This window comes from Pinus tabuliformis, chromosome J (genome assembly GCF_031772625.1).
Source record: "Pinus tabuliformis cultivar Carrire ecotype Pingquan chromosome J, CPIR1, whole genome shotgun sequence".
Classification (NCBI taxonomy): Eukaryota; Viridiplantae; Streptophyta; class Pinopsida; order Pinales; family Pinaceae; genus Pinus; species Pinus tabuliformis.
In genome coordinates, this window is record NC_142295.1 from 729,155,377 (window position 1) to 729,174,744 (window position 19,368).

Genomic DNA, 19,368 nt, shown 5'->3' on the forward strand with positions numbered 1-19,368 from the left:
GGAGCACTATTGGAAGCTACATCTAGAGTTAAAGCCTAAAAAGTTTGGTGGAAAAGGAAAGTATAATACGGTTGCTAAAATGAAACAAGACCTTGGTTCCAATTACGGTGATGAGAAGCATATCACAACCATTGGGGTGCAAGGTAAATTTTCCTTTCATGCTAGTTCAAGTTTTAAAAGTAAAGCTCATGTTGATGAAAGAAAAAGAAGGAAATTGTCTCATATAAGAGTTGTATCTAAGCACACAAAAATAGATACATTGTTTGATTCGGGTTCTCAACTTAATTTGATCTCAAAATCAATTGATAAGAAGCTGGGTTTGGAAAGGATACCTCATCCAAAAACCTATCCTGTTGGTTGGGTGTGTGACAGTGCAAACTTTTAATGCCACTAAGCAATGTAGGTTTAGGTTTTCCATTACTTCAAAGCTGATAGATGAGGTTTATTTAGACGTTGTCCCACTTGACATTTGTGGCCTAGTCTTTGGAATCTCATACTTGTATGACAGGTAGGAATTCTTTTTTAGGCATGAGAACAAGTACCATCTCAAAAAATATGGGGTGGAATATATTGTCAGGGCTCACTGCATGAAATTCAGTTCAACCCTTTTAAGTGCAGGATAGATGAGGAGACTCATCAACTCTAGCAAGAAGTGTATCCTCACGGTTGTGAGGACAAAATATTTAGAATCATCTTACGCTTTCAAAGGTTCTAATCCTTCTCACCTAAAAGAAATGTTTGATATTGTATCTAACTATGATGATATTATTCAGGAACTGGGTGGGTTACCTCCCAAAATAGAAATCTAACATGAGATTCATCTTCAGCAAGATTCCCCTCTACCAAATGTGGGCATGCACAGGGTGTCAGTTGTGGAAATGGATAAATCAAGAAGTAGGTGAAAGACTTGTTAGACCAATGAGTCATTAGACCTAACTCATCCCCACGTGTTTCACCAATTGTGTTCGTGTCAAAAAAGGATGGAACATGGAAAATGTGTGTGGATTATTGAGCTCTTAACAAGATCATAATGAAAAAATGGTTTTCTATCCCTTGTATAAATTATTATCTTGATCAATTGAATAATGTCTTTTCTTACACTAATTTGGATTTCCGCAGCGGTTACCATCAAATTAGGATTGTAGAGAAGGATGTATGGAAAACTTCCTTTAAAACCAGGAAAGGACTTTTCCATGCCCCATCAACATTCATGAGGGTAATGAATGATGTATTTTGACATTTTTAGATGAGTTTGTGCTTGTATACCTTGATGATATAATTTTATTTAGTAAAACATGGGATGATCATGTAAGACATGTCAAACAAATACTAGAGACTTTGCAAAAGGATAAATTGTATATAAAATTGTTGGAAAAACTTCTTTGGTGTATTAGGGTCATATTATTAGAGGAGGTCAACTAAATATTGATGCTTCTAAAGTTGATGTACTTTTCAAATGGCCTAAACCTACAAATGTTAAAATAATGAGAAGATTATTGGGAGAAATTTAGTACTAGAGAAGGTTCATAGCTAACTTCTCAGTCATTGCATCTCCTTTGCATGCCCTAACTAATGTGAAGTAGATCTTTCACAGGGGAGGAAAATAGTAGAAGGATTTCGACATCTTAAAGGAAAATATCAGCACAACAAAAATACTAGCCTTGGCATACCTTCAACAACCTTTTGAGATCAAGACAGATGCTAGTGGATATGCCATGGGTGCAGTATTGATGTAGCATCGGAAACCATTTTGTTTCCATTCATATACTTTCTCTCAAGCTGTTGTAGTTTATTCCACATATGACAAAGAGTTGTATGTCTTGGTTCAAAGGGTCAAGAAATGGATGTATTACTTGATAGGGAAGGAGATTATCATACAAACAAACCACCAAACCTTACAATATCTCCCTTCATAAACCAAGTTCCAACAAGTTCGTCACTTCAGGTGGATGGGATTCTTTCAACAGTTTCATTTGGTAATCAAGTACAAGAAGGGTACAAGTAACAAAGTGACATATATGCTTTATAGACCTCTTGTTTCTACATCTATTATTTAGAAGAATGCCTTTTTATCTCATGATAATTATGTTGAATAATATGATACTAATGAAGATTTTAAAGATGTTTATGAGAGGCTAACCCATCAATCACTGGTGGAGAACTACCATTTGCAGGATAAGTTACTCTACCATATTGGAAAACTATGGATTCCTACAAGTGAAAGAGTCCATGTAATTTGAGAAGCTCACACTTCTCTTGTGCCTAGTCACTTTGGGGTAGGAAAAACTATGTCTCATTTGTAGAGATTTGGTATTGTTATTGGATAAAATAAATAGTGACCAAACATGTAAATGGTTATGTGATGTGCTATATTTGTAAGCCTGCTAATAGAAAATTGGGGTTGTACACACCACTCCATGTTCCTTCTCATCCTTGGGAGAGTATCTCCATGGATTTTGTAGGGTGGGGGGGAGGGGGGGGGGGTGGTGGCGGGGGGTGCGGGTTCTTTGCTGAAAAGGGATCATGACTACTTGTATGTAGTAGTGAATAGGTTTAGCAAGATGTGTATCTTGATGTCGTGCAAAAATTAGATTATTTTTGAGCAGACTAATCAACTTTTATTTCAGAATGTATGGGTCCAATTTGGAATACCCACATCCATTGTTTCATAATGAGACACTTGATGCCTTGGAGAGTTTTGACAAGATTTCTGAAGATGATCAAAGCCAAGATAAAGAGGAGTATGACTATCCATCCACAGACTGATAGACAGACATAAGTCATCAATAGAACGGTGGTTCATTTACTCTGAGGGTATTGCATCAAGTATCCTAAGTTATGGGATGAACAGATACATTATATTCAACATGTGTACAATATGGCTTTGCGATTTTCTACTCAAAGTTCACCATTTAAAACATTATTTAGGTACCTGTCAGAAGCTCCCTTAGGTTTGGTCTTTGGGAAAGATGAGGATTCCAATGAGTGAAGTGATGAAGTTATAGCTCACAATTTCATTCAATGGATCCAAATGATTCATCAAGTAGTGCAAGAACATTTGGAAAAGAGCTAGGAACATTATAAAGCCCGACATGACAAACAAAGAGTTGATCACCAATTCCATTTTGGAGAAAATGTATGGCTTCACATCAATAAGGACAGGTTGAAGGGAGAAGGAAAGAAGTTGAAACCAATCATATATGGTCCATTCACCATCTTAGGAAACATTGGAACAAATTTTTGTCCCATATTCCAACATATATGTAGATGTATTATGTATTCAACATGGAGAACTTGAAACTTTATGAACCACCTATGATCATGGATCTAGAGGAAGGTGTTCAAGTACCATCAGTGGAATATTTTTCTCCATGATACTTGGACAAGTTTCCCGAAGACATCATCCTAGACAGAAGAACCGAAACTTCACGATGGGTGGATGTGGAGTACCTTCGAGTGGGTTTCAAAGGAATGCATCCTAGCAAGGCACGATGGATTTAAAAGGAAAAAGTGAGGGAGTAATTCCCTCACTTACCTATTGATTGATAAGGATTTTGGAGACCCAAAAGCTTCTCAATGAGGAAGAACGATCCAGGAGGATTAAAAAAGGCCCAAAATTTGAAGTCCTCGTATCTCAGAAAAACTAACACCAAGACATAGATCTCGTTGAGACGATTCCATCGGCATGAATGACACCTCAATCTGAGCATTTATGAGGAAGATATGCTCATCTAAATTTTGGCCTAAATAATAAAAAATTGTGCACATAGGACCCATAGGGTACCACGTGGTACCCCCACAGGTTACCACATGATAGTCCAACCAACAATCCAAGTGGGATACATAGAGTTGATGTGGCATGGTTAACCTAGGTGATTTGGCAGGGTTAACTAAGGTGACCTAGTAGGATTAACTAGGCTTAGGTGGCTGGTGACAAAGTGTCAAGTGGACCAATGAAATGGTGCCATGTGGCACCCAGCTAGTAGTGCCCATATTGTTACTATTGTGCCACATAGAAGCCCACTATTGTTATTGTTGTGCCCTACAATATTATTGTTATGTAGGCTTTGATTGTATTGGGACCACTTAGACTCCTATATATAGAAAGGAGGTATTTTCATTTGTATCATCCAAGAATTGTTCATTTATGTAATGTAAAGGAGGTTGCCCCCTCGAAGAGGCTGAATTCTAAGGCGTGGATCTCTCTTTTCTATCTTTTTGTGAGCTGGTTTCATAACATTTGGTATCAGAGCTTTGGATTCTAGGGTTTCGCTGCTCCAAACAGGTCATCGTGGCATTTTCACTATAACTTTTTTTCTGTGACGTTTCAGAAGTCGCAAAAAAAACCCATTTGAGAAGACATCGCGCTGAACCTTGGGTCCGAATTTCAGAGCTTTTCGCGCGATATTTTCGGAGATATGATCTCAGGAAGTTGGTCTTTTTGATGACTCCTGAATTACACTCAAAACAGGTGACCTGGGGAAAATCATCATAACTTTCTTTCTGAGCATCGGATTGAAGTTTCGTAAGAAGGTACAGAAAGAGGACGGACTGTAGTTTCTTTTGGGTGTTTTTCAGATCCAAAGGTCGAAACAGTGACTCGTGGCACGTCGTACAACTTCGATCTACTGAACTAGTCTAAAAGCAAGTCACCGTGGGAGATTTCACATAACTCTTCCTTGGAGAATCCAATTTGGCTCAGACTTGTGGCATTGGAAAGAGGACGTAGAAGGCTACTACAGGTAGCAATTTCAGAATTGGATGATCTGAAATTACAGAGATACATCAGATTCAATATCAGGCTTCTATAAAGTGAAAAAAGGTGTGTAGTTTTTTTTAATTTTTGTGTAAGCTTGGTTTAACGGAATTCAAAGGGCATAGTAAAGCATTATTATCGGTAACTAATGCCCCGAGGAAAGAAAATGCAAACACCTAGTAAGGAACCTGAAAGCTCTAGCATGACTCATGAAGAAGAGGAAGAAATGCTACATGATATATCAAAATTACAAGAACAAGTGCAACAAATGTCACGCTCACAAAAGCTAACAGAAGCTAAGATAAGTGGCGTGGAATCTAAGGTAAATGGCGTGGAATCTAAGATAAAGGGCATGGAAGCTAAGATGGAGGATTCAATGGCAAATTTGAAGATAGATTTGAATACAAACATGGAAGAATTGAAGAAGTTGCTACAAGAAAGGGTCACTAATGGTGAAAAGGTAGTAAAGGAAACTCACGATGAGAACAAAAGAAATGTTAATCATGATTCCATAGACTCTAATGTTGGATCAAAGACTCACCATGTTCCAAAAATCGATATGAGGAAGTTTGATGGCAAGGATCCCGCCACATGGATATTACAGATGGAGCAATTCTTCGATCTCAATAATGTGCAAAACACACAAAAGGTACGTATGGCAACTTTATATTTGGAACCAAATCAGTTTGTATGGTATCAATGGCTTTGTTCTCGTAAACCATTTATCACTTGGGCCATTTTTACGGAAGAATTAATAGCACATTATGAGGATACAAAAAGCAACACTTTTTTTAGCCAATTGATAAGTCTCAAACAAAAGGGTTCAATAATGGAGCACATTGAGGAGTTCCAAAAATTGAACATAAGGGTAAAGGATATTCCAGAAGATCATAGGATTGATGTGTTCATAGGGTCTTTAAAGGATAATATCCAACATGATGTGCGCCTTTGGGAACCTGATTCATTAGAGAAGGCATTCAGGTTAGCAAGAAAAATGGAAAGCAAAATTATGGCAACTAGGAAGCATACCATTCACAACTATAAAGAAGGAAGTGTTGTTGCCCATAGTCTTCCACAACCTACAAGGTTGACACCACAACAATTGGAAGAAAAAAGAGCAAAAGGGCTTTGTTACAATTGTGATAGCAAATACACAAAAGGTCATAAATGTGTTGAGAAGAAATTATTCTACATAGATTGTGAAGAGGAAGAAGAAAAGGAGCAAGAAAGGTCAAAAGAAGAGGATATATTCCAGGAACAAAGCCTAGATGAAGAACAAATAAATCCGACCATATCTTGTAATGCATTGGCGGGAATTACCACTCCTCAAACCATCAAGATAGAAGGACAAATCAAGAAGAAAAAGGTAATAGTGTTGATTGATTCAGGAAGCACCCACAATTTTATTCATTGTAGGGTAGCAAAAGAATTGAATTGCTTCCTATATCCAGCTCCAGAGTGTCAAGTGATGATTGCAAATGGAGGAACAATAAATTGTTCTGGAAAGTGCCATAATATCAAGCTATCCATGGGAGAATATGTATTGACTAGCCCAATGCTTTCCATTCCAATGGGAGGTGCTGATGTTGTACTAGGAGTCCAATGGCTACAATCCTTGGGTACAATAGCTTTTAATTTTCAAGAACTTTTCATGAAATTTTCTGTGGAAGGAAAGGAAGTTGAATTAAGGGGTATTGCAGGGAAACCAGGAAAGATAATCAGCTCTAATGGAATGACAAAGCTTCTAAAAAAGGAGCAAAGAGGTGTAATTGCACAATTATGTTCACTAGATGTTTCCACATTGGAATCATCTATTTCTCCAGATCTCCAAAAAGTCCTGGACAATCATTCCAAGGTATTTGATACTCCCAAAGGTCTCCCACCTATGCGTGTTCATGATCATGCTATTCATCTGATTCCAGGAAGTGTTCCTCCAAACATCAGGCCGTACAGATATCCATATGTCCAAAAAAGTGAAATTGAACGTATGGTTGCAGAAATGTTAGAGGCTGGTATAATTCAACCGAGTCAAAGTTCTTTCTCAGCTCCAGTAGTATTGGTGCACAAGAAGGATGGATCATGGCGCATGTGTCCAGATTATAGGGAGCTCAACAAGCTCACTATTAAAGATAAGTTCCCCATTCCTGTTATTGATGAATTACTGGATGAATTGCATGGATCAATTTACTTCACCAAGTTGGATCTTCGTTCGGGATATCATCAAATTAGAATGAAGGTCGAAGACATTCCGAAAACAGCATTTAGAACTCATGAGGGTCATTATGAATTTCTGGTCATGCCTTTTGGCCTTACCAATGCACCTTCAACATTTCAAGGTTTGATGAATTCAATTTTCAAACCATTCCTTAGAAAATTTGTGTTAGTATTTTTTGATGATATACTAATCTACAGCAAGTCTTGGAAGGATCATGTTGAACATGTTGACAGGGTGTTACAACTATTGGAGGAGAAACAATTATATGCAAAAAGATCCAAATGTTTCTTTGGAGTCCAGGAGGTGGAATATTTGGGTCATATTGTATCTCATGAAGGAGTTAAGGTAGACCCTAGCAAAATTAAAGCCATTAAGGAATGGAAAATCCCCACATCCATAAAGCATCTGCGAGGATTTCTTGGGTTGACAGGGTATTATCGCAAGTTTGTTAAGAATTATGGGAGAATAGCTGCACCTCTAACAACATTATTGAAGAAAGATTCATTTTCATGGAATTCGGAAGCAACAAAGGCCTTTGAACATCTTAAAGAGGCAATGTGCCAAGCACCGGTCTTAGCTACGCCGGACTTCACAAAAACCTTTATTGTGGAATGTGATGCTTCAGGAAATGGAATTGGTGCTGTTCTAATGCAAGATGAAAGACCCATTGCTTTTGAAAGTCGTCCAATCAAGGGAAAGTTTTTAAGAAAAGCTATTTATGAGAAGGAAATGTTGGCAATACTCCATGCACTTAAGAAATGGCGACCCTACCTAATGGGAAGACACTTCAAGGTAAAAACGGATCATGATAGCCTTAAATACTTTTTAGAACAAAGATTATCCTCTGAAGAGCAACAAAAGTGGGTCACAAAGATGTTGGGTTATGACTTTGAAATCATCTACAAAAAAGGGAAGCAAAATGTGGTGGCAGATGCACTCTCAAGAAAGGATGAGGATGTGGAAGCATTGTTGTGTGCCATTTCTATTATCCAACCAGATTGGATAAACGAAGCAAGGGAGGAATGGAAGAACGACGAAGAAGTGTGGGCACTTATTCAAAAGCTACAACAAGATTCCAGTACTTCTGATACATTTAGCTGGAAAAATGATTCGCTATGGTACAAAGATCGCTTATACCTATGTAAGAATTCCCAGCTAAAACAAAAGATTCTTATGGAATTGCACACTTCTCCCTTAGGAGGGCACTCAGGATTTTTAAAAACTTACCACAGGGTTAAGAAGGAATTTTTTTGGGATGGCCTTAAATCAGATATTCAAAAGTTTGTGGCGGAATGTTTGGTTTGCCAGCAAAATAAAGTTGAAACAATTAAGACACCGGGTCTATTACAACCTTTATCCATTCCAGGCCAACGTTGGGAGGAGGTTTCAATGGATTTTATCACAGGTTTACCCAAGTCTGAGGGAAAGAGTGTCATCATGGTGGTAGTTGACAGACTTACGAAGTATGCACACTTTTGTGCATTATCACATCCATTTAACACAGTTTCTACTACATTTATGGAAACAGTTCAAAAGCTACATGGAAACCCAAAGATTATTGTAAGTGACAGAGATCCCATTTTCACTGGAAATTTTTGGACAGAATTATTTTCTTGTCTTGGTACTCAGTTAGCTCATAGCTCATCTTATCATCCTCAATCTGATGGGCAAACTGAGATAGTAAACAAATGTTTGGAAGGATACCTTCGTTGCTTTGTATCTGATAAACAGACACAATGGGTCAAATGGTTGCCTCTGGCTGAATGGTGGTATAACACTTCCTTTCATACAACAACAAAAATGACCCCATTTATGGCACTTTATGGGTATCAACCACCATCCATCACATCATATTTAAGAGAAAATTCTAAGGTTCAGGCAGTGGAACATCACATTGAACATCAACAACAAGTCCTCCAACTCTTAAAGGATAACCTTGTGTTGGCACAGAATAGAATGAAACAACAGGCAGATCAGCATCGCAGTGAAAGAAGTTTTGATGTAGGTGATTGGGTATTCCTACGGCTACAACCATATAAGCAAATGTCCCTCAAGCAAGCTAAGAAGGATAATAAATTATCACCAAAGTATTATGGTCCGTACAAGGTGTTGCAAAAGATTGGTACTATGGCATACAAATTGGAGCTTCCTGCAGCTTCTCGATTGCACCCAGTTTTCCATGTTTCATCCTTAAAGAAGGTTATAGGCGACAAGCTCCCAGTTCAAACAATATTGCCAGAACTTGACGAAGAAGGAAAAATTATATTGGAACCGGAAGCAGTTATAGAAACAAGAACTCGACAGCTACGAAATCGATCAATTTCAGAGTACCTTATCAAGTGGAAGAACTTATCCGCTGAAGATTCCACATGGGAGGATGAGAATTTTATGCAGAAGTATCCTGAACTACTCAAGCGTTGAGGACAACACTTTTTTTGAAGGAGAGGGGCATGTTGGGTCCCTATAATACTAGTGATTACCCCATTACTATTGTAGTTATACCGCTTATTTATATTGATGTACCCATGTAGTGCCCATATTGTTACTATTGTGCCACATAGAAGCCCACTATTGTTATTGTTGTGCCCTACAATATTATTGTTATGTAGGCTTTGATTGTATTGGGACCACTTAGACTCCTATATATAGAAAGGAGGTATTTTCATTTGTATCATCCAAGAATTGTTCATTTATGTAATGTAAAGGAGGTTGCCCCCTCGAAGAGGCTGAATTCTAAGGCGTGGATCTCTCTTTTCTATCTTTTTGTGAGCTGGTTTCATAACAGGCCATCCAACCCAAAGGCATATGGAAAGTTTCTAGCTAACTTTGGTGGCATCACTAATATTGGTAGTTCGACATAATTAGCAGGGGTAACCAAAACTTAATGGCAATTGGAACTATATATTAACACATATATATATATATAGATAATGAAACCAATTTCAGTATTAAAACAAACCATTTTCTATAACACACACCAAAGTGGGAGCCTGCTGAGTTTGACCCTAGGTCACCCTTGAAATAAACAATGTAACTTGCCAATAGATTGCATGGGTGGGACTTGGTAATTCTGCCTTACACAAATTATTTAAACCCATGCCATTTGAATTTGATGGAAGAGGAGGAGGTCAGAACCAGGACACAATGCATGGACCGAGGATTAGAATCATGCGCATGTGGGCACAAAAATCAAGATAGATTATTGGTATGTTCCGTGGAATATTATTTAATAATATTCCTAGAATATTTTGACTATTGTGGCATCATGGAAATTCCCTAGGGGATGCATGGGTGAAAGTTACAGAACCTAGTCAAGTTTATACTCATTTTTCATGAAATTTTCCAAGGAATCCACTAGTGCAGTGAGAACTGGGATCTGAGTAGTGGAATTCTAGGTCACTCCCAAAAGTGAGTTATTTCCATGTATTTTTCTATGTACTCCCCTTTCATATTGATAAGATAATATAGATGCCTCTCCACTTTGAAGTTGGGCCCAGATTCGTAGCTCACACATTTTGAGTGAACTCTGCTAACAAATATTAGTGCATTGTCTATGATGTCATCATTTTGTCTTGCTTCTTTATGGATGTTGCATTTATTGTATTTTCATGCTCTTTAAGCAATTATGTTTAATATCACCGAAGGAAAGATCACAAATCAATGAAGAATAATGAAGAAATCATCTATTTCTCTCTCTTTCTAGCTCGCACATGTGGAAGTCTTCTCTCTCTCCAGTTTGCACTATCTTTTGGGTAGTTGCAATTGTAGGGTGCATTTTATGAGAAGTTGTAGGGGGGAAATTCAGTGTTTCTCACAGTTTTTGGGAGGCTGAAATTATGCCTAGGGTAGAACAAGAAGGTAAGTTTCTAGATCATATTAGAAGGCTTGACTTTGAGGGTTTGACCAGGTTTGACCATAGATTTGTTGAAGATTATTTTGATCTAGTTGTTGATTATAATTATACGTGTGTCTCTTGTTGAACAAATGAGTTTCTCTATTGAAAAGGTTCTTGGGTTTATCCCCTTAGTGGGTTTTCCTAGGGTAAATCATGTGCTCTCTTTATGCATCATGATCTCTTCTATTCTACTACTTTTATATGGTTTAATTTCTAAAGCATAATTACTTTATGATAAAATAGAAAAAACTTAAAGGAAGATCAACATCATTAGAAGAAATTATCAATTTTCTGAAATATTGTGCATGTATGTATTGCACTAGAAAAATAAACATGAATCATGATTGTGTGGGACTCCTGACACTAATATATGTCTAGGGACACCGCCCTCCTATGGTTCCATTGGCCAAAAATTGATTTGTTTGAGGATATTCGAAGCTAGGGTTTCACTCAATCATCTAGGTGGCTCTAGAAATGCTCAGAAGTCAAAGGTGGCTTTGGAAAATCTCAAAAATAAAAGTCCTTGGGTTGTAATAAAACTAGGATCAGATAGAATATCTCATCACAATATTTCCAACTATGAAAATGACACCTCAATCGAGTTTGTATGCAAAAGTTATGGTTAGTCAAAGTTTTGGTCAACTAGGTCCCCTAGCTAAATTTAGCAGAGCACCAACTAAATTTGGAGTCTCGCCAAATCTGTAGGTCTGCTAAATTTGGAAGCCACTAACAAGGTGACAAATTGAAACTTAACAGTGATAGTTTCTGGTGGTCGTAAAGGGTGATATTATCTCCTCCTCAATTTTTCCGATGACCCCAAAAATCCGGTTGGAATAATTTGATCATATTATTTTTTAATGAAAAAAAATACTAAAAAAAAGGTGGGGTGGTGGGCAACCACCCCTCCCTACCATTCCATATAATTTATATATAACATATAAAATGAAAAAAGGTCGTTGACTGCATACCAAAACGTGGGACCAGCGGGATTTGAAGCTGCGACAGCCAAGTGGTGGGCCCGCCCAACGCGCCAATCCCATTTCCATATGTAACCAATTACAGAATGACCCCAAAAATTAAATGTCGCCAACAAAACTACCAATGGGTTCCAAAACTTAACGTTGGCGAGTATCGAACCCATGACCCACGAGAATACCATGCACCCAAAAATAACCTGCCAACCAACTACCCAATGCATAGTGCTTTGACTTATCTGTTGACACATTATTATTTAAACTTGACTTTTACCATTTTCTGAAACATATACCAATGGAGGTCGAGCGATGAAACTCTACACAAGCTGAGCAGCGGAACCCTGAGTGGGTGCGTGAATTGAGGAGGTGGAACCTGTTAGCACTCTATAATTCCTCCAGGTTGAAGAGAGGAACTCAAAGGTAACCACAAACCACTTAGAAGTTGGAATGTATCCCTTCCAGCTTCATAGATGGCTCTCTATACAAATGTTTCAATCACTTAGATCTTAGGCTAGGTATGGTGCTAAGAAGGATATAGGTTTTAAAGGTTTGCTGGCAGGGGAGAAGACAAATTCATTGGGCAATATGGTCATATAAGTTTATTCTTATTAAGTGATAAGATGAAGAGAAGGAGGGATATTCTATAGGGGCAAGGTAGGAAGTATTTTTGGAGTTTTTCAGTCAAATTCCTTGTAGGAGGGTAAGTAGAAGATAGGTGGAAATGGCATATAGAGCATCAAACAATGGGATGAATTATAAATGCCATTCAAGAAGAAAACATAAATCGTTTAGCAAACTAAATCATAGCAATTTTAAAGCGAATTCTGAGACAAATATTTGTTTAGATAAACAGGAAGACACACATTCAAAGCATGATTTATAATATAAGATAACTTACAAAACAAAGACGCACATCTCCTTAGAAACTGACATAGGAATCCCTGTAAAATCAAACCTTTATCTTTTCATTCATTGAAAAATATATCATAAAAATGTAGTACACAATGTCTCTTCTTCTAAAACCTGAATAACCCTTTGCTTCATCAAAATTACAACATAAATAGATCACAAACAATCAGTTCCCACCTCTAGGAACTAAATTCCCTAATAGGATTTATGTTTCTACCTAATGCAGTGAATATAGAACTATTTTTGTAAAAACTAGGAATTATTTGACCAAGGTTTTCTAAAACAAATTTACATTAAATCAAATCCTAAATCAAGTTACAAGGTCCTTATATGCCTCATAATATTAACCAAAATCACAAAAATAAATTACCTAGCTTTTATACATAAAATTCTCAGTCCAAAGGTTGACTGTGTGGAAGGGCAGCGTCAAACTCCTAGTTCAAAAAAAACATAGAATAGAAGTGTAGCGAATTGATGGTTGATGTAGCTCTTATCACTCCCTAAGTAGCTTTATGACTAGTACATGTGTGAAATGGTCTATACATTATCAACTTCCCCTCTATAAACCTTCTTTCATCATGCAAATCTCCCAACTTTCAAAATTCCACCTAAAACAAATGCGCAACTCTTGTGAAAGCGTCGGGAAACCTGTCATCCATGGGTTTTGACCAACATTGAGGTATTTGAACAAGTTGTAAAACCATGCTGATGATGTTAAGATTCCTGATACCCCTTTTAAAATATACACTCATAAAAAAGATGACAAAATTCCTTATTTCCATCAAAACCCTAACCCTAATACAAAATTGTTGTTTGAGTTGCCATTTTAACAAAGTTTCATGGTTTATAGAGTCTATTTTATTTTACTCTCAAGAAAGCTTCAAACAGTACATGAACCTCGTATACAACCTCATTCAACCATCATTCTTGGACAAAAAACAAAAAGGACAAAATTGATTTGATTTACTTGTTCCAGTATTGAAACTTTGGTTGTTTCAACCAATAAATCAAACTTACCTTTGTCCTTCTCTTGTATCTCCTTCAACTTTTGCTTGGCAGCCCTCAACTCCCTCCTCATGGTAAGGTTATGCCTACATATGTTTTTCAGTTTCCTATGTAATGGGAGAGACCTCTTCAACATATACTTAGAATTTTCCATAGATGGCCCATACATGTTCAAAAGATCATACATCTTTTTCCTATCCTTTTCATCCCGATCCTTAAGTTTAACAATTTCACTATGGAATTTCTTCAACTACATCCTCAACCTGTTAAAAGTATGCTTCCCCTCATCTATTTCAACCTTCTCCTCTTTCTGTACTAACTTTTCCTCCTATAGCTGCAATTTTTTTTATAAGGACCTAATCACTAGAACCTTTGTTGCTTCTAACCTTTGAATTTCCTTTGTTGATAATTTCTCCTTGACTTTAGATTTAGTGATAGATGATGTGGCCTTTTTCGCTGGTTCTTCATTAGCCTTATCTTTCCTTTCTAGAGAAACCTTCTTCAATTCCTTGTTATCATGTTGCAATTGGACAATGATCAAGTGTGATTTCTTTAATTGTTCTTGCAATTCCAAAATCTCCTTGTCTTTATCACTTGGAACAATGTCCTTTGGTATAGCCTCTAAAATTTTAGATGGTTGCTCAAGTGTTTGTTCCATGGGTAGTTTCATTGCAGCAGATCTAGTGAGGGACCTTTTTGGAACCTTCACTATTTCAAGAGAAAAATGCAACTTTTTTCCCTTCTTTTCTAATGAATGAACTTAAATTGAGGGCCTTTTGAGTGAACTTTGAACTAGTCATTGTATATATTTTTCCACTGATGATGGTGTATCCTTCCTACTCAGATAACTAGTTGGTAATACATTTTTCAATTTTGAAGAATCTATAAATGACTTCCATGATTTATTTCTCCTATTTAGTTCCTCTAATACCAACAATTTAGTTAAAGAGAAGTGGAAAAAACTAGGTTCCACTTGGTTTTTTTTCGTTGCACTTTGTCTACCATATTGCTAAGGCTTCTGAACAAATAGAAGTAGAGATTCAAAGGATGCTTCCCTGTGAAGTGCATCAAAATCCTGAAATGGTACTGATAGATCCTCCTAAACATGCCCTCACAAGTAAATTACCTCTAGATTACCTTCAACAGTTTGTTGTAGGGTTCAAGCAATTATTCTCTTGGTACAATGGCTCCATACCCCTATTTTTTATGCTTTGGTTTCAAGAAATCTTTATAGTTAGCTATGTCAAGGGGGATTCACTTGAACCATTTCTCTCCTTGTACAGGGATCTTTGTGGCAGCTAAGATAGTGACATCTGACACTGGAAAAGTGAGCCCTCCAACCTTAGCATCTAATCCACCGAATCTCAAGGAAAATTCTTTGGTGAGTTGTACATTATACCCCTGAATCTTCTCACTAAATATAATGCAACCAACTTGTTCAAAGGGAATTATGATTGATGGGTATGAGTTTATCAAAGTGAGGTCTTGAGGTTCAAATCTCACAATATCACCTCCCTTATGATGTTTCCTATTTGGGGTTGTCATGATTTTCAAAGCAAATATGAATTCCAAGGTTCCTTGAATGCAACTTGTCGTATATCAGTTAAGCACAAAAAATGAGGTAGCAGTGTCTAAATGGAGTTTAGATTAAGGTTTTATGACAATTCATAATGAAAAATCTGCATAGAAAACTCAAACAACACAACTCATCTCCCAAACCCAAAAGAACATCTAGTATTTGCTTGGTCACAGTGGCAGAATTAAAAACACAGGTATAATGCCAAAAGCACAGCACATGGGGGAAAAAAATGTTTCTTGACCTCTGAGGAAAGCATCAACTAGGTATGAAGTTTCAAATCAGTTGAATGATATTTTAGGCTTCAATATCATGGTGGAAAACAAACTATGGGTGTTTGGTAGGGGTAATAACATGAAAACGTGGTGCAAAGGCAAAGCACAATATATTCCCAGAAAACGCACCAAGCTAACAATTTAGAAGTTTGAAAGGTTTCAATGCATTTCCTTAGCACATGGGAGTAATTTCAATGACATGTAAAACAAAGGCTTCAAGAAAATGAATAATTGGCACATGGATAAGCAATTTGACCACTGACTTGAAAAGTGCAGCACCTGTCTGTGAGCGCAACACATGTCTGCGAGTGCAGCGCCTCCCCTACCTCCTTTGCGCAGCAAACCTTAAGTGATGCTTAGGGACCTCTTGATGGAAAAATCAATGGATTTGTAGTTCTTTTGGAGATTAACAAAGCATCTAAATTCCCAAGGTAGTTAAATTCGAATTTCAAGAATGATGATGACAATCTTTGAACCTCAATCATAAAACGCAGCAGTTGTCAGAAGCATAGCGCTATCCTCCTAATTGTTGTACCAATGTGATGTCATGGAAAGTTGTGATTTGACATTCTAACTGACCCAAGTGACCCTACAAATTTGTGCCAATGATGATAATACATGACACCATGACCTTACTCATGATTTTTTTTTGAAACATGACCCTAGACTCATTTAACTTGACCTCTTAGGATATTAATGACTATTTTCATGATCCTTCACACTCTTTGACATAATTACATTCAATAATGAAATTTTTTATTTTATACTAATACCAATATCTTGATCTCTACACGGTCATAACAAGACCTATGTACATTTGCAAAAATAAATTAAAAGACAAAACTTGTTTTCTCACTACTATAATTATAGGATACTAACATTGGTTCCAATAGGGATGGCATCATCCCTATGAGGTGCCAAGAACACCGTAGACCATGTGCCTGACCATTGGGCTTATTGACTCCTTAGCTTGACTGAAAAATGACCCAAAATAGGCTCATGGCTAACTCAAGACTTATTACATTCTGAAAAATGGCATCAAGCCATCAAAACCTTAGGGCCTTCTCTTCAGGCTTCAAATTTTGGGGACAACTTCCCACACCTACAGTACTGAAAATTGGATGGATATATACAATTAAATGATCAATAATCATATGATTTCAAGTAAAATAATTCTTGAGGAACCTGCCATTTACATGCCCTCCAACAAGAAACTCTCTTGTCAAATCCTCCAACAAGTAAGCATTACTTCCATGGAATGTTGCAACCTTGAATGGTCCCTTCCAAAGGTTTTCAAATTTTCCATGTTTACCTTCATCTTCATTTCTAGCATCTCACATCAAAACCAAGTCACCAGCTTGAAAATCCTCAACCTTTGTCCTTCGATGAAAAATCTTCTTATTTTTTTCCTGAATTGCCTAAGTATTTTTAACACTTCCTCTCTAGTTTGTTGTAATTGAATCATCTAATTTATCCTACTTTGCATGTCATTTGTTCTTTCATCTACTTCCTGTAATAAATTCATTAATAGAATTCCCAAGGAAGAAGGAAAACCACATTTGTTCCATACACTACTTGGAAAGGTGACATGCCAATTGACTTTTTAGTGTTTACCCGATCATCGCACAATGCATGAATAAACTCCTTGTGTCATGTTTTCTTATCTTATTGCAGCAATTTCTTTATTATATTCACCATACTCTTGTTAGAAGACTCAATTGAACCATTACGTTGTGGGTAATATGTATTAGAGTGACTGAGTGAAATATGATATTTATGACAAAATTCAACCATTTTCTTGGACTTGAAAGCAATAGCAGTATCTGTGATTATTCTATGAGGACATCCAAATCTTGAGAGAATATTACCTTCCATAAATTGTATGATGGTTGTATATCTTTCCTTCCTAGTTGGTATTGCTTTTATCCACTTTGTAAAATCATTTGTGGCTATCAAGATGCATTTGTGTTGGGATGAAGATGATGGATTAATTTCCCCAATGAAATACAGACCCCATTGTTGTAAAGGTTCTTCTAATGCAACTGGTTTCAAAGGTAAGGGTAAAATATTCCTCTTTCCTTCAAAGATTTGGAATTCATGACAACTTGATACCCTTTTATAAACATCAACAAATAATTTTGACCAATAAAAACCAGCTCTCAGAATCTTGTTTATTGTGGCTTTCCAAAAATGGTGGCCTCCACAATCTCCTTTGTGAAACTCTTCAATAACTTTTTGTGCCTCATACTCCAACAAACACTTTAACAACACACCTCATGAATCTTTCCAATATAAAAATTAATGCAGAATTTTACAGTCTTCAATTTCAGAAATATTGCCTTTGTTTTTGTCATCCCTGGAGGATCCTGCAAATTTCGTAAAACATAAACTATGTCACCATATCATGGAGAGGAAAGAAACCTTTCAGATACCTGTTGAGAAGGCTATGAACTGGTTTCATCAAACAAACCAGCTATGAAATTTATGTCCAACACACACATATTTTATTCTGCTATCAACTTATCTAATCCTTGACCCTTTATCAACTTAGTAGGGCTTAATATCCACGTCATACTTGAGAATGGTTGCTATCCATATAACTCTTCTACCTTCAGGATCAGGTTGAGTTAGAGTTTCCTTCACAATAGCATTCATAACGTAGGAAATCACATGTGAATGAAGCACCTAAACTCTAGAATATTTTAAAGCTTTAACCAATGCATATGCCTGCTTCTTCATAATATTATATTTAAGGGAATAATCTCTCAAACCTATGCTAAATAAGGCTATGGGTTGCTCATTACCTTGCTTATGTTTCTGCATAAGGACTACTGCAATGGTGTGTTCAGAAGCGAAAGAGAAAATAATGAAATATTTAGTATAATTTGGACTAGCTAAAATAGGAGTACTAGCCAAGGCCTACTTTACCTTGTCAAATAATTTATTTGTTTCAATAGTCCATATGATTTCACTTTCCTTCCTCAGCATGTTAGTCAAAAATCTAATAATTTATGCTAAGTTAGGAATGAATCTTCTCAAAAAATTGACCCTACCAAAAATGACTGAACCTCCTTCTTATTTCTTGGTATGTCAATTTTCTGAATTGCAACAACCGTGTTTGAATCAATTTTAATGCCATCCTTTAAGCTGATGTGTCATGGAAATTTTCCCTCCTCCATTGCAAAATGTGACTTCTTTGGATTCAGGGATATGTCATACCTCCTACACTTCTCAAAATCCTATCTTAAATGTTGCAAATGATCAAAATCAAATTTTGAAAACACTGTGATATCATCAAGATAAACCACAATGAACTTTTCCTTATCATCAGCAAATGCAATATCCATGTCACTTTGAAAGGTGTCCTTCGCATTCATCAATCAAAAGGGCATTTTGGCATACATGAATGTACCCCATGGAGTGATGAAAGTTGTGTTTTCCTGGTCATCAGGATGTACCAAGATCTTATTGTAACTTGAGAAACCATCAAGCATGGACATCCTCCTTGAGCCAACTACCTTTTTCAGTATATGTTCCCTCTTATGCAAGGGATAATTGTCTTTTAAAGACAAGTTTTTAGGTTTCTGAAATATACACAAAGCCTTATCTATCTCGTTCTTCCTCATAGGGACAAAATTGGAAAGCCATTTTGAAAACCTTAGGGGAACAATAATTTTTTCATCAAACATTTTTTTGACTTCCTTTTCAATAAGAGGTAACAAAAAGAGGTTTTTTCTTCTCAACATTTGTTTGAAATAATTTT